At 47.1% G+C, this 14,799-nt stretch overlaps 1 protein-coding gene across 2 annotated transcripts in view; it reads left to right on the top strand.

Moving 5' to 3' along the window:
- The window catches only part of LOC147668707 (phospholipid-transporting ATPase IC-like), a 515,423-nt gene that overhangs the window by 457,258 nt on the left and 43,366 nt on the right, over positions 1-14,799 (top strand). The window lies entirely within an intron of this gene.

Below are 14,799 nucleotides of genomic sequence, written 5' to 3' on the forward strand. Positions count from 1 at the left end.
CTAACTATCCCCCCTCACCCTGCACTACCTCCCCCACCCTCATTACTCCCAGCACCTCCCATCAGCCCCACCTATACCCCCACTGATCCTGGCATAGCTGTCTCTGTCCCCTCACCTTGCACTACCCCTCCCTTCGTCCCCCTCACCATTACTCCCAGCACCTCCCATCTGCCAGTCACCCCACCTATACCCCCTCTGATCCTGGCATAGCCGTCTCTCTGACCCCTCCCCATCCGACTTGCTCACTCCCCCCACTCCATTGACATACACACAGAAAGAGCTCTTTTCATGGTCCCCAACCTAGACTCCTCCCCAAATGACACTAAAGAGGCTGCTACCCCACCTACTCCCTCAGTCCATCCTTCCTATAAGTACTCTCTCACACCTGACCCCAGACTTCACAAGCCCTTCAGCAAGTCAAATCTGATATCCGAACCCTACACGTCCTTATTATACAGCATCCAAGTTCACTCGCAATAAACAGGAATACAGTTCTTTTCCACACTCCAAGAGCTCTAATCGCACCCAACATCAACGTGCAAGCACCCTGGCTCAGGGGTCTCCACGCTAGAGCACAGTTCCGCACCCTAATGCCATATCCCGCCCTATCAGGATGAGCCATCTATCTGCTATAGAATTAGGGGCCCTCTTTCGCTCTGTGGTAAATTTTAATTACCTATACGGAATTTATGCGGTAAAGTTCAATAAGAATAACTCAGTCAAAAATGAAGAGGCAGAGTCCGTGGCATCTGAGGTTTAAAAGGGATTTTATTCCTTAAAAAGGAATTGGTTCGAACCAGGTAGCATGACCCATCGCCACGAGGGTTCAGGGTGGGAATTGCAATGGACATGTACAATGATTTATTAACAGGAAATCATATATATAGTCAATTCATACAGTAATATTGAATGCAGAAGGCGTAACAGCAGAGAGAAACGAGATAAGAACAGAAATACGTAACAGAAGGCGTGCACTAGGGCGTACACGGAGGTGTGTGCTAGAAACGTCACATAAAGGTGTCATAAGTGGGTGGATCCCTAGAAGGATCCTGCAGAGTCAGCAAAAACATGTGGCAGAGATGCGCGCGCAGCAGCATGACGTATGATTGACGAGCAACTGGAGGGTGAAGGGGACTTGACATTTAGCCCTACATGTGGAGACAGAAGTCTGGAGTGTCAGAACAACCTAATCCCAAATCATATCTAATATCTTGTGTTTGAGGAACTGTATTATCTAGAAGGAAAGGTCTCTCGGGCAGAGGCTATTCTATACTGACTGCTAATGCGTGCATATGCGACTGCGTGTCTACGTGTAAAGCATGGGGGCCATGGGCCTACCATGGTAACGGAAGCTATGAATTACTTGCATGGAGACAGAAAGGCCGGGCCCTTTGCTCTGCAGCTGGGAAGGATGTTTACCTAAACTACTAGACAGGAATGGATTTTTCGAGGAGCGGAGCAGATAACTTGAAGGCTGAATACAGTCTTGGCTGGCCGGCGGGCTGAGCCAGGCACCGCTAGCCGCGCAGGGAGTAAGTGAAAGGTCATGGATACAGATGCAGGTCCAGGCTGCAGCTTCTAGAGGCAGAAGGCAGGAAAAAGCTTGAATGGAAAAAAACAAGGCCCAACTCGCCAGGGCCAGAAAAACGTGAAAGTGCACCATGTAAAGACGTTGGCAAGGCACACTTAGGAACTGAATATCGGACCCATTCATGGTGGATCTGAAAGAGGACATGTTAACGTTGGACGCACATGTATTTGCGTCTTCATAGCTGGTTGTGGAGGGAACTTACATGTACTAGAAGCACGTACATGGAGCCGTTGGGGTCTACGATAGGGGACACAATTGACCATAAAAATTCATATTACCTCAGCTCTTACGAGCTACCTCTCCATCCACACAATGCTGGGCTTCCAGTTATCTAACATACAAACTCCCAAATACAATCTATTCGGATCAACACTTGCAGAGCCTCCAGACACAACTCCAGAGGCCTAGTTGAAAATAGCCTCACTAGAATCCCCGTCACAATTGAACCCTCAACAGTATCCAAAAAGACGCGGCTAAATTGTATTCTCCTAAACTGCAGATCCGCATCTAGACATGCAGCTGATATAGCTGACCTACTACTCTCTAACGAACCAGACATTCTAATCCTGGCGGAAACTTGGTTTAAATGAAGCATCTACTCCCATCATGGACATCTTGCTACTACCTAACTATGACATCACCAGACTAAACAGAACGGACAGGGCAGACGGTGGGATAGCCTGCATACACCAGATCAGCCTAACAGTGACCAACTCCAATGCCCCGCTTTATCCTCATGTGAATACCTCTGCTTAAACATCGCCAATAATAACAAACAAATATGCTCTTTACACACTTTCTACCACCCCCCTGGAGATAACCTCACATTCATAGAACACTTCATGGATATTCTAGCATCAAATGACAGCCAACAAAATAAGCAAATATTCCTGGGGTACTTCAACCTCCACTGGGTTAGATCAGAACGACTATGAGGTAAACAGCCTCAAAGCTTTCCTCGCTGACCTTAATCTTAACCATATATGTAACAGCCCTACACATGACAAAGGCGCAATTCTCGACCTAGTAATCTCTGAAGTGGACTCCACACAGCTCGATTCGATCCTCCCCTGCGACTGGTCTGACCATCATGTCATTACATTCCAAGTCTTGGAAACTGTTAAACGACTCCCAACACAACCCTTGAGAACTAAGATCTGGAAGAGAAACCTGAAAAACGTTGGCTCTGGCCTCATAGCATCAGCTACTTCAAACCCTCTATATCCCCGGAAGACCTAGCCGATGTCCAGGGGCTGACCAATCACTACTTTCACTCCATGAACAACCTACTAGACAAAATAGCCTGCTTCAACTGAAAATAACTTCCACAAAAGAATCTAAACTTTGGTATGATGTGAGGCTAAATGAAGATAGACGCTCTCTAATTGAACGAAGTTGGAGAGCCGCCCCCTCAGCTGACTACCTCAAGCTTCAAAGAATATCCAGAAATGCTTATTTTAGAAAGATCAGAAAATCTAAAACCGACTTCTTCAGGACTCACTAGACGTAGCCAAGAACCGCCCCAAAAAGCTATTCCAAACCAAGAGAGTACCCAGTATCCCTAATGCTATCCCACTTACTCTACCCAATTGTGATGAATTTGCCTCCTTCTTCGTTTCTAAAACAATCTATAAAATCAGATCTACTCAAGGACCTCCTATCCCTCGCAGACATGAAAAAGAATTAATCACTGCCTCCGGCTGGTGCCCAAGCTAATGACCTCCCAAAATTCAAACTCAAAAACAACGCAACTTGGTCCCACTTCAACACCCACAGTGAAGATACCATATTATAGACGCTAACCACTCTGAACCCCTTCAATCATTTCAGAGACCCGCTCCCGGCTAATTACTTAAAAGACTTCATTCCTCTGTTACTACCCCTCTGGACCAAGATCATAAATAAGTCCCTCCTTCAAGGATCCATTCCAGACATCCTGAAAACAGGTCAGGTTTTCGCCTATCCTAAAGAAAATAACAGCTGACCACTCGGACCTAAATAACTATCGTCCGATTTCTAACATACCTATGCTAGCCAAACTCTTGGAAAAATGTGTTAACCTACAGCTGAACAGTCACATTGATCAATTCAACCTGCTTAACAAATTTCAATCAGGCTTCCGAGCAGGTCATAATACAGAATCAGCCATGACAAAGGTAATAGACGATGCTCTAAAAATCCTGGACCAAAACGAAGCCTGTTTACTAATCCTACTCGACCTTTCATCAGCATTTGACACCATCAAACACGGCAACCTGCTAGAAATCCTGAAACACAGAATAGAAATGTCTGGAACTGTATTTAACTGGTTCGCCTCTTTCCTCCAAAATAGATCCCAAAGATTCAAGGTCAACCGATCCCTGTCCAACCCCATGCCAGTCACATTAGGTGTTCCGCAAGGCTCCTCCCTCTCACCCACCCGTTTCAACCTATTTATGGAACCTCTTACCGATCTTCTCAGCCTCGCCAAGATTCACTTCCACATATATGCAGACGACACCCAAATCTACATCGAGATCCACTCACTGAATGACATCAAATCGCTCAACACCACATTTCAAAAAACCCAAACCTGTCTGGCTGAAAACCATTTGAAACTAAACTCCCTTAAAACGGAATTCCTCTTAATCGCTCCCCGTAACAAAACTTCCACTATCCTGGACTAGCTTAATAGCTCTCAAAGGACAACCTCTCATCGTAGACTCAGCAAAATTGCTAGGTGTAACACTTGACAGTAACCTAAAGATGCAGAAGCATATCAGCGCCTCCACAAAAGGAGCTAACTTCCACTTGAAGACACTGCGAAAACTGAAACCCTTTCTGCCTGCCTACGATTTCAAACAAGCGGTTCAAGCGGTTCAAGCCCTAGTAATCCCTCAAATGGAATATGGGGCGGTAACCTTATGCGGCCTCCCAAGGTCTTCAACAGGAGCGCTAAGAGCCACTATCAACTCAGACTCATCACGGGTTCAAAGAGAAACTCTCACATATCTCCAGAACTGAGAGCCCTCCAGTGGCTACCGTTTGAAGCTAGAATTCATCTGAAAATCGCTTGTATGACAAACAAGGCGCTACACCACAACTCCCCGCACTACCTAGCTCAGAAACTGGTGCTCTCTGTGGGCATCAGAGCCTCCAGGAGTGCCAAGACTCTTCTTCTAAAACCACAACGATTTGCCAAGAAGAAAACCTATAACCGATCCTTCTCTGGTATGGCTCCTAGGATCTGGAACGATTTGCCTATTGAAACAAGAATGTACCCTTCCACTGCCTCCTTCAAAAAAGAAGTGAAAGCGATCCTCATGGCTAAATTCACATGAACTCTGACTGTTTACTGTATTTTATTACTAGTTCTGTTCTTGTGCTCCATAATCGTCCTTTGTTTTTGCACTAGCTTAGTTTTAAGATTATGAGCTTTTTATACCTATTTCACCTATATCTTTGTATACTATATCTTGCTTTCTGCATATGACTTATAAAGCGCTGTGATACTTGCAAGGGTCTTATTCGCGCTATATAAAACCTTAAAAATAAAAAAGATAATCCACATGGCCTCCTTGCCCTTCACCCTACGAGACCTAGCAGAACTCTAATTATTTGAGTCCTCTTAAGCACCCACTTAGACCTGATCTACAAATCTACAGGTACTAGAAAGGATGTAACTGAATCTCTGACCTCATCAGCTCTGCCTCCTATACACTCGCTCACACTCACTCTCTCACACACTCTCTCTCTCACACACACTCTCACACACTCTCTCACACACTCTCTCACACACTCTCTCACACACTCTCTCACACACTCTCTCACACACTCTCTCACACACTCTCTCACACACTCTCTCACACACTCTCTCACACACTCTCTCACACACTCTCTCACACACTCTCTCACACACTCTCACACACTCTCTCACACTCTCTCACACACTCTCACACACTCTCTCACACACTCTCTCACACACTCTCTCACACTCTCTCTCACACACACTCTCTCACACACTCTCTCACACACTCTCTCACACACTCTCTCACACACTCTCTCACACACTCTCTCACACACTCTCTCACACACTCTTTCACACACACAGAGATGCAGAAACTAAGAAATGGAAAGACTCCTTCAACACTCTCCTCATATTCTTGGTCATCTGTTAAAATGTTACCAAACCTACAAAAGTGTGACTCGCCTTCTAACGCAGCACACTGACAGCCGAATTGTACAGGTCTCCGCTAGCCACTGAGGCAGAGTTGGAAAAAACAGTCATTTGGGAAGAGTGTTCATCTGCTAGCCTCGTTCTCAGGTCAGTCAGATCAAGCTGTTTGCTGGGGAGGAACTCCCATCCATTATGGAATTCAGTGGCTAAGATTCTACCTCCAGTTCTGGAGAAAGTATCGGCTCAATTTGGCACAGACCATTCAAATGGCTAGGGCATGACAGACTGCTTGGACAGAACAGTCAGCCAAGCGTGGTGATCTGGTGGCACGCAGGGAAGAGATCAGTGGGCTTCTTGGGTGACATTCAGGCATCATTCATTGATATGTTTTTTGACAGTTCTCACCTCTTTGGCAATAAAGATTGCACCCTGGAGTGCCTTAAGGGAGTAAAGTTACTGCATGCAGTCCTTCCACGCCGGCAAGGCCTAACATCAGCAAGTTAGCTCCTTTCAAGGCATCGCTAGGGGTTTTGTCTAGAATAAACATCCGGGCCCACCACCACCGCAAGACAGCCCAGTCCTTTCGGAGTTGAGTGGCAGACAGCATACTGACCTGCATGGGCAATGAACAATGTTGTCCCAGTCCTTCTGGCAGCAGCCTCAAAGTCAAATTAGTTTGTCCTTGGCTGTACATGACCATCATGTGGGAGGCAGGATCACTCATTGTCTCCACTAGTGACAAATCATAATATCCGACAGGCTGGTCCTGCAGATAAAGCAGGGCTTCGCCCTGCCATTCTTTTCTGCATGCCCCCATTACACCTTCATCAGAGCAGCTTTTAGGGGCCCAGTTGCCCATTTTACATCAGGAAGATCAGTCTCTTTTGGAGAAAGGAGCCATAGAGCGGGTTCTGTCCTTGGAGTTCGGAACTGGGTGCTACTTTCCAGTGCCAAAAAGGGCAGATGTCTTCCTCCACTAAATTAGTTCTTTGACCCCACGATTCCATTCTGTGGAAGGGCAAATTCAAGATGCTCACGCTGGCTTAATTTATGTCTGCCCTGGATTCAGGTGACTGGAGTGTGGTGTTGTGCCTGCAGGGTGCCTATTTCCATATCCCCGTCTTGCAGGCCCAGAGTGGTTACCTGTGGCTCAAGATCAGCATGAAGCATTTTTAGTTTGCAGTGCTTCTATTTGTTCATTGGGTGAAAGAGATGGTGATGGTCACAGCACACCTTTGGATGTCACCAATTGTCCCATAACTCGAAGACTGGCTTTTAAAGGAGCTCGCTACAGTGAGTCATAGACCACCTCCTAATGACGGTGAACCTCCTCATATTATTTGAGTTCACTAACAACAAGCTGAAGTCACAGCTGACTCCTCCACAGAAGCTCCCTTTCATCAGAGCCAAAATGGATACAGTACATTTTCGAGCCTTCCCTCTGGGACATGTTCAGAACATTTGGGCTAAGGTCCCGATGTTTCAGCCTCTGTCCTGGGTCTCATGAGGATCGATCAGAGGCTTGTTTGACTTACTGGCTTCCTGTATCCTGCTCATGACCATGCCGAGTGGCATATGCGTGCTCTGCAGTGGGAGCTGCAGTCTCAGTGGGCCCAGGATCAAAGGTACCTGTCTGACTCCATCCAGGTATCGCAGGAGACACCAAAAAACTACAGTGATAGCTGCTTGATTGCGATTGGTGCAGTAGCAGACCCTTTTTCCCTATCCCACTTAGAGCTGATGGTGGTGTCAGATGCATCACTGCTTGCTTGGGGAGTTCATCTGGGAGAGGTGGAGATCAAAGAACTCTTGCCTCCGGTCGAGACCCAACTGTACATTGATTTGTTGTGGCAGTGGACCATTAATTTGGCACTGAAATCCTTGCTTCCATCCTTTAGGGGAAGCAAGGATTATGGACAACACCACTGCAATGTGATCCTGATACAATCGGGGTGAGATTGGAGCCTGCGCCAGATTCCCCTGCACCTCTGGACCAAGCTGTATTGTCAAGGCATCTTCTTGATCATGCATCACCTGAAAGGATCTTTAAACACCAGTGTTGGAAACATGGCTTTTGTTGCCGTTATCCCCCCACTTTTTTCACCCTTTTTAGCTACTAGATGCTGATTTTCAACTCTGGCAGTGCACGGAGGCCTGCTCACCAGCCCTCGGGCCAGTGCTCCTTTCCCCAAAATAAGGTGTTTTCTAATTGTGCTACGACTGGGTAAGGGTTTTAGCAAACTTTTAAGTCCCTAGTAAATGGTACCCCAGGTAGCTTGGGCATGTGTAGGGAAGTGGGTTTTTTAATGCAGTAACTCCCCCACATTTTGCCTGATACCTGATGCATGTTTCCTTGGTGTGCCCGGGATCCCTGCCAATCAGGTACCCAGGGCCTGTGTTCCTTCCCTAAAAACTGCGCTAAAGCCTAAACCCAATTGGCATCTCTGGCCACATGTCAGCCCCTGGTAAATGGTACCATAGGTACCCAGGGCATTGTGACCAAAGAAGACTCCTAAGGGCTGCAGCACTTATTGTGCCACCCTTAGGGGCCCTGCACCCTGACACACACACACACTATGTTTGCAGGCTGTGTGTCCGGTTGCAGAACTAAAACAAAGAGTCTACATGACACACATCCCTGTGTGCCATGCCTGCAATCCCATTGCCCTGGCATACATCAGTCACCCTTCTAGCTGGGTGCCCTATGCCAGTGGTGTGGGCACAGGTGCATGAGCACGGTGCCCCTACAGTACACAGGGCCATTCCTGGGCACTGTAAGTGCAGTGATGCCATTAAGAGTATATGGTGCTAGGGAGGTTGCCATTACGAACTCCACAGCACCATAATGGCTACACTGAAGACTGACAAGTTTGATATCAAGCTTCTCAGCACATTAAACCCACACTGATACCAGTGTAGGACTTAATGTAAAATGCACTACAGAGGGCATCTTCGAGGTGCCCCCTGAAACCTAACCTACAATCCACGTCTTTTCTGGGAGGCTGTCACACAGCAGACATGTTGCTGGACCCCTGGGTGGAGAGCCCCCTGCTCTCCTGGGCCTGCAACAATGCACATCCTGGGTGAGGTGCTAGGTCTCCTCCCCCAGGATGGGCAGGGGGAAGCTTCGAAAGCATGAAACCTTTGTGAGCTTCCCCAGGCCACTTGCTGTACTCAGCAACTGGTCCCCACCGGTTCTGACCCCCACTCTGGTGGGAAGACTGGCGGGAAACCCTACGTGAGGAAAGGGGGTGTGCCAGCCTGTGCCAACTCCACCCCTTAGGTGGAAGAGGCGAGGTAAAGCACAACTCCGGGCTCCTGCCATCTTGAGGAAAGGGAGCCCTGTCCAATCAGAGATGGGCTCCTGCCCCCCTCCCACAGGAGAAGATCAGGATAGGGGGTGTACTCACCCCAGGACAGGAGGGACTTATTGGTCCCTGTCCTTCCCCTACCTGTAATGCACCTACATTTAGTATTCAGGGGCACCCTGAACCTTCCTTCCTCTGATCCTGATTTGAAAACAAGAAAGAAGACATGCCGTGCAGCTGCTAACAAAAAGACAACACCAACTGACTTGGCCCCAGCCCTTCAGGCCTGTTGATCCTTGAACCTGCTCCGGGTAAATCCCGGCGTCTCCTGCAGACAGCAACCTCGAAAACCCAGGAGGACCTGCCTGCCATGAACCTCTTAAAGACTGGGACTCCCATGTGCAGTGGTTCTGCTCAAACAGCAATATCACTGGTGCAAACCAGGAACCGCGAATCCAGCACACTCTGCACCCGCCAAGCCCGGCCTGTGCCTGGGTGGACAAAGACCCTGAGAACGTCCCCCCGGTGATTGTGACCTGGAATCTAGTGTACAAGTATCCTCCTCGATGACCCAGACGAAGCCTGCAGACTCACAGCAAGGGACCCTGTGACCAGCAGAGGGTAAGATTTCCCGATGTCAAAAGACACCGCTGCACCCGGCGCCCCACGCCCCCTGTGCCCAACTCCTGGGAGCCTACCTATCCCCCAAGATCCTAACTTACCTCTCGAAGCGTTGGTCGCTCCTGAAGAATCTCCGTCCCCGAGCATGCAGCCTTTGGTCATCTCCCAAGATCTCCACTGAATAACATTGAGTACCTGACCGCTCAAAAGCACCCTGCACCCAGCCGCCTGAGTGCCCCTGGCAGTGCAACCTTTGTCCTAACCTACTCCCCCATTTGCCCTTAGCAAGGGACCAGGAGCCCAGCTCCGACAGTTGCAGGGCCTGCTTGCCAGCAGCCACCAACTGAAGGCCCCCTGCCTATCATTGGATAACATTGGGCCTAACTACCTCTGCACCCGGCTGCCCCTGTGCCGCTGAGGGTGTACCAACTGTACCTACCTGACCCTGGGAGACCCCTGAGTCTATGCCCATAACCTTAACTGCCAGTCGAGTACTTACCCAAAAGCCGATAACTCACTTTTCTTCCATAGGGTAACATGGACTGGTTTCACTTGAAGATTCTTCTAAGTGTGGAGTTTTGAAACTTTAAAAACTTTAAAAACTTTATTCATCTAAAATCAGCCGAACAATTAATTCAGATTTACTCACCTGTTATCACCTGTTATCAGGAGATAACCCAGTGCTGCATCTGTTAGCCCAGCACTGACCCTGAAAAGTTATTTTAATCGTACTTGCCAGTAACTTGAATTTCCTTTCATAGGATATCATTGCCTGCTTTTTGCTGAAAAAGTTTCTAAGTGTCGATTTTTTAAACTTACAAATATTCTTTAAAAATCGTGCCAACGATAAAAACGTAATTACTTGCCTGCTTTTAATAGATGTCCCAGTGCTGAACCTAGGAGCCCAGCACTGGATTACAAAAGTAACGCAAACCTACTTTACCTGCAAATTTAATTTCCTTCAATAGGATAACATTGGTAATTTCACCTGGAAAAGTTTGTCAACTTTTAAAATACAATAATATTCCTTAAAAATCACTACTGTAACCAAAACGCTTTTACTTAGCTGTTTACAGGATGTGTCCTAGGACTGAATCTAGGATCCAGTCCTGAGGTTAGACAAGCAATCTACAAAGTAACTAATTGCATTTAGCTAGAAATTCCCATTGAGCTCAATGTTGCATTGTGTTTAAAATTGTGTTGCCTATTGCAACAACTGTAACTATTGTAATCAAAAAGTCTATTGCCTATTTGAAAATTATTTAACCAAAGTAACTCATCCTGAGAACGTATATTTTGATACCTTGTTGGTTCTAAAATAAAACAACTATATCTTTGATACAAAACAAATGGCCTAGAGTTCAGTTTTTGAGTGTGTGAGACCATTTGCTGACCGAGTGTGTACAACAAATGCTTTACACTGTCCTCTGATACTGCCTTACTGCTCGACCAAGCTACCACTTTAGAGAGTAAGGTGATATCTAAATTTAGCCTCAGCCAAACCTCTGGAGACTGTGGACTCTGTGCACACTGTACCTTACTTTGGTCCAGAGCCACTTTCTTACAGCATGATTGCCAATGAGGATCCCAAAGGGCTGCAGCATATCTCATGCCACCCTAAGGAACCCACACACAAATTCGACACAGACTGTCATTGCAGGCTTTGTGACATTGTACAAACCATGAGTGAAAACAGAACATGACACACTTCTGTTTGTCATGCCAAAGTCACTGCATTTAATATATGTAAGTCACCCCTACAGCAGGACTTTCAGCCCTAAGGAAGGGTGAATTATATTTTATGTGAGGGTATATGTATGAGCAGACATGCCACTGTGATGTCTAGTTCTGTTGCTGGATATTGCAAGTGAGCAGGAAAGCCATCTTAAGGTATGCACTGGAAACTGATCAAAACAAGTTCCCCAGCTACATACTGGTTCCACTGAAACAGATGGTATCAAACACCTAGTATTAATAAACCAACACTGATTGCAGTGATGGATTTATTAGTACAGGTACGTGGTGGTATCTTTAAAGTACCCCCTAAAACCTTCGAGCTCTCTAGTGTGCTGGCTGACTGGTCCAGTTCTCTGCCACCACATATGAATTACTGACCCCAACAGGTGACAGTTAACGCTCTCGGGAGGTCCCGATTAATGGCTGCTCGGGAGGGAGGTATGTATTTACACCTCCTCCAGGAAGACTGGTAAATTAGCATTCGGAGGCAGGGAGCTTCAAAAGCCCACTGCCATTGGTGTGCAAATCTGGCTTCCCTCAGAGGTGAGGGATGCAAACCGCCCTGACCAGGGCCCATTTGGCACCAGGACAGACAGGAAAATTAGTAGTCAGAGAGCAGTGTCCATCCTCAGGCTAGTTCCACTCCTTAGGTGGGCTACCTAATATGGGCATGACATTTAAAAGTCTGCCTTCTTGGTGATGGCAGAATTATGAACTCTGGGTTAGGGTGATGCCCATTTCTCACAGGAAGTGTTCATATAGGCGGTGTAGTGACCTCAGGGGTAAGTAGCCCATTGACTACTACCCTACACTCCCCTACCTCCCCTAAATCTAGTATTTAGGGAAGCCCCTGGGACCAGGGAATCCGATTCCTGCCACCTAAGAACACTGAAGAGCCTCGAAGCAAGGAATGTGGAGAAGCAACTGACTTGGCACCAGCCCTGCCCGCCTATCTGCTCTTTTCTCCAGATTGCGCTAAAATAGTCTAGTCCTACAGATACTGTGCCTATATAAGACTTGGCGGACTGCCTGCCTTCAACAAAGACCCAGGAACTCCTGTAGAGTAGCAGAACTGCTTCCCTGCATACTGGGGGCACTCCAAAAGAACGGCGAGGAATCCGGACCTCTGCAAACCGGACACCGGAAAGCACCACTGCACACGTGCCCCCTTGCCCGGGTTGAAGAGGGCCAACGGTGCCAGCATGTTCTTCTGACCTTCCAGACACCTTGCCCTCGTTGGATCTGCCCACACTGGACTCACCGATGCCGCCTCTTAGTGCTGACCCCTCTCTACAACGAGTGTCTCAGGTGACAAACTTGACGCCTCAGAACACCTCTGCACCCAGTCACCCTGGCCTGAGGAGAAGTGGACCAAAGGTGTTCCCACATCCCCGAGCATCATGAGACCTGAGCCCCCTTCTTGTTTTAGACTGACTGGTCTTCCAGTCCCAGCTTGCAGCCTCTTTGTGACTGGACTGTTCCCATTAAAGTGAAGGATGCACCCAACACCTTAAGACACCTCTGCATTTGACGCCCCAGAGCCTCCAGAGGAGACCTGTTGATGTGGCCTTGGATCTTGCCCCATACTCACCTTAAGTTCAGGAGATTGGTCCCTTATGTCGCTGTGCAGTGCTGGTAAGTAGTACATGTTTTTTCCACACAGGAAAACATTGGGTCACCCGACGCTGAAAAGCACTTCTGCACTTTGCTGCCCCAGTATCACCTGAGGTGACTTGTTGATGTTTCCTTGGACCTTTCCCCATACGTGCCTTTAGTCCAGGAGATTGGTCACGTACGTTGCAGTGAAGTACATGTATGCAGTATGTCTTTCCAGCATAGGATAGATACCATTACCACTTCAAAAATTGCACTGTCCTTTTTTTTTATTTTTTTTTTGAACGGTTAAAATTCGTAACTCTAAAAGTACTTGCCTGTTTCCTATGATCTTGGTATCTAAATTCATATAAAAGTACGTGTTATTTTTATAAATTGATGTCGGATTTCTTTGAGTGTGATCTCACTTACTGCCTTTGTGTGTGCAGTAAATGATTAGCACCACCCTCTGATATGCTTAACTGCTCGCGTACTCTTAACACAAAAGAGCATTTGGGGTGTCATTTGTGCCTCTTTAATTCCTTTGGGGTTTGCCTTGACTCGTTACACAGTGTACCTCTTTTTGCTCCATATTATTAGGCGTCCACTTCCTACAACCCGTGCAGACAAACTTAGCTGGTGACGTCTGGCAGATCACGAATAGTATCTACACCTGGAAGTGGTGCAGGCTGTCTTCCACTAGTAGGAAGAAGATGATCAAGAATGAATGGGCCCAAGCTACACTGGTGGCTCCAGCTTAGGCCAGGAGAGTGTAGTACTTGGAACTTGTGGGCGTGAGCATTTGTCCTCTGCTCAAGCTGTCTCTTCTGGAGGATCATCTATTTCAGCAGCAGGGCAAGGTCCTGCAAATGGACTCACAAAGTAGTTGAAGTTATCATGGCGGCTAGGCATTCTACAAAACTGGTTTACACTGGACGCTTGGCCAAGTTTGGCCAAGTTTGTGGTTTGGTGTAGCACTAGTGATATGTACCGGTTTGTTCTGTCTTTGGTGTAGCAAGGAATTGCAGTAGGCACTGTTGGGGGCTTTTTAATCAGCCCTTTCTGCCTTTTCACATTTGCAGGACATTTTGGTCTGTCATTCTACAGACCAACTATTGGGTGAGGTACTGCTTTGGTATCTATTTTCAAGGTGAAGGGTCTGCGGTAGAAGTATCAAAATCAAGCTACTTACCTTCTGTAACACTTCTTCTGGTGGATACACACCTTCCTATTCTGTGGAAACACCTCCATCTCAACAGTTCTTACAATGGAGAACTGCTCACTGGCACAAATGATTGGTTTGGGGCTCTACATAAGAGGGTATGGAAGATGTCCAGAAAAACAACTGCGCTGGTAATGTGACTTCAGTCGTCACTTCTGGGGTGAAGCTTAGTCGATGAGGAATCACAGGATGCAGCCTACTGATGCACAGGGGCTATACTGAGAACTTCTAGATTCCATCTGACGCCTGGGGATATTTAAAATTAAGGAGTCTGTGGTTACATTGATTATCCACCAGAACGAACATTACTGAAGGTAGGTTACTTGGCATTTGAGGATCATCACAGGCATAAGCCTATCACTTGCAAAGGTGATTTTGTTTTTTAACACTATGCCTCAGTTTATCCAAATCAGACATACACAAAGAGAATGCTGACATACATCACATCTCCAGGAGCACATACTTTTAGTTGGTCTGATTCATATATTTCAAGTGATAAACGTATTCAGAAAGCGACACATACACACAAGTCTTTTAGTTGGACAGCATGTGGTTAGCTGTTATCCGTCAA

The sequence above is a fragment of the Lissotriton vulgaris genome, unplaced genomic scaffold (assembly GCF_964263255.1).
Source record: "Lissotriton vulgaris unplaced genomic scaffold, aLisVul1.2 SCAFFOLD_736, whole genome shotgun sequence".
Lineage (NCBI taxonomy): Eukaryota > Metazoa > Chordata > Amphibia > Caudata > Salamandridae > Lissotriton > Lissotriton vulgaris.